This window comes from Petaurus breviceps, unplaced genomic scaffold (assembly GCF_028583685.1).
Source record: "Petaurus breviceps papuanus isolate PSGF00001 unplaced genomic scaffold, PetGlider_PUasm1.0 90822, whole genome shotgun sequence".
Taxonomy (NCBI): Eukaryota; Metazoa; Chordata; class Mammalia; order Diprotodontia; family Petauridae; genus Petaurus; species Petaurus breviceps.
In genome coordinates, this window is record NW_027187351.1 from 22130043 (window position 1) to 22132381 (window position 2339).

The following is a 2339-nucleotide window of genomic DNA, read 5'->3' on the forward strand; positions in this document are numbered from 1 at the left end:
CTTGATCCTGGGGCAAAGGCCAATCTCATTCCCCAATTCCCAGGCCCCAAAGTCCACACTGCACTGACCTCTCACTTTGTCCTTAGCATCTATGGGTTTGATAATTCTGGAAACTGCCACAGGTGCTGGTGATCTGAAGTCCCTCCAGCTGGTGGCTGGTTGTGGCTGCCCTGAGGCTAAAACCTCGGGCTGGCACCGGACTGGCTTCAGCTCCCAAAATGCTGTGCTGGCCACTTCCTGCCAGCCTGCCAGGCTGTTTTTAGAAGGAAGTTAACTTCTCTGTGTCATTTTGTGGGTTCTACAGCTCCAAACTTTGTTTAAAGTCACCTTTCACATGAATTGGAGGAGGTAGAAGCAGAAGCATCTCAGAAGTCCTGTTTTTACTCTGCATCTCAACTCACCCCCAAGTAACAATTCTTAAAACTGGAAGTGATGCAGGGTTTTGCTTTGTAATTTTCTAGTGCATTTATCATACAATATTACAATTAATGTTAAATGTGTATGACTTAACCACATACTTATCTGTAATTTTTTATGAAGGCAAGGCCTTCTTGTAGTTAAGGTTTACATGTCCTCAAATTCCTTACAGACTGTTCTGCACTCAGACACTACATTATACATGTTCATTCAGATGAATTCATAATACATTTCACTATATATGATTTGAATTTATTTACACATGCAAATACATGGCAGCAAACATAGTACATAAAGAGTGGGTATCTGAATCAGGGAGATTTTGATGTAAGTCTTCCCTCTGATATAAATCAACCTTTTGAGCATGGAAAATTTATTTCAATTTTTAGTAACCTGGGACTAAGTCCAAGCATTCTAGGCAGTATAAGATTATAAGTTATAGACAAGTTTCCATACTGAATCAGAGAAGAGAGTCTTTACACCAGGAGTTCTCACATACTGATGAAATTATGACGTCAAAATCTTTATATTGTCATCATCATCATCATCATCATCATCATCATCACAAAAACAATACAAATATAACCAGAATGAAAGAGGGTGCCTAGACAATACCCATTATACTATAAAATATTTCTTTTAAGCAATTATCTGAAATGTCATAAGAATAATATTCAATCTTTTAATTTTTTCTTCCACTTGTTAAACTCATAATGCTAGTTGGTTTATGCTGCCATTATAATTGCTAGGATGCATACCATGAAAGGACTAGACATGTCTTAAATAGGAGTTGAATTATAAAATGAGCAATCTTGCCAAAATCTTCCTACCTACTGATTTCTGTGCCACTTAAAGTAAATACTTATCAATAAAACTCATTATTTCACTGCTTTTTGAAATCAACATTTATAGTTTCACTTTGGAGCTTCTTCATATGCTCTCAATGGCAAACACCTGCTAATTCCACATTTTGAACAACCCCTCACCTTTGTGAGCTTTGAAGTTGCTCAATACCAGCACTTCAGCACTCAGAGATGTTCCTTACAGGCACTAATCACTGAGAGCACAAACAAATATTATAACTGTTACCTCCAAGTGAATCTGAGTAGAAACAAACAAAAGCCGCTTTTTCCTCCGTCTTGGAGCTGTGGAGGCCTGCTGGAAACAGGACTTCTAGAACAGCAAAATGTCTGGAAGACTGTGGTCCAAGGCCATTTTTCCTGGCTACAAGAGAGGCCTACGAAACCAGAGGGAACATATGGCTCTTCTGAAAATTGAAGGCATTTATGCATGGGATGAAACTGAATTCTATTTGGGAAAGAGATGTGCTTATGTATACAAAGCCAAAAACAACACAGTAACTCCTAGTGGGAAACCGAACAGAACAAGAGTTATCTGGGGGAAAGTTACTCAGGCCCATGGTAATAGCAGAATGGTTCGAGCCAAGTTCAGGAGCAATCTTCCTGGCAAGGCCATTGGACACAGGATCCGAGTGATGCTCTATCCCTCAAGGATCTAGAATGAAAACTGAATAAATAATATTACACATTTTTTCAAATGTATATTTTGTTTTGAATGCCTTTTTCCTATTCAAGGTCTGGTTTTTTGGTGTTTTTTTTTAATAAAAATTTACTGATCTCTTTTGCTTTAAAAAAAAATCCTCAGTGAAGGTCTTCAAACTGAGGGAGTTCTCTAAGAGTAAGCAATCAATAAAAGAATAAATTAAAAGTATGAGAAACTTAACTGAAATCAAAAGAGACAAAGGCAAAGGAAGGGGAGCTAATGAAGATTTATTGGTAAAATGTATTTTATATCTCTGAGTAATTCATGGAGTTCATAATGGAGAATAAAATAGTTTTTCCTATTGTGTTTCATTATTGACTTAATGCTATATCTAGATTCCATTAAAAAAAAAAGTAGAT

The 2339-nt window shown here is 37.0% G+C and overlaps 1 pseudogene; it reads left to right on the top strand.

Moving 5' to 3' along the window:
* The first annotated feature begins 1504 nt into the window (after positions 1-1504).
* On the top strand, positions 1505-2044 carry LOC138148181 (large ribosomal subunit protein eL33 pseudogene; annotated as a pseudogene).
* The last annotated feature ends 295 nt before the right edge of the window (positions 2045-2339 follow it).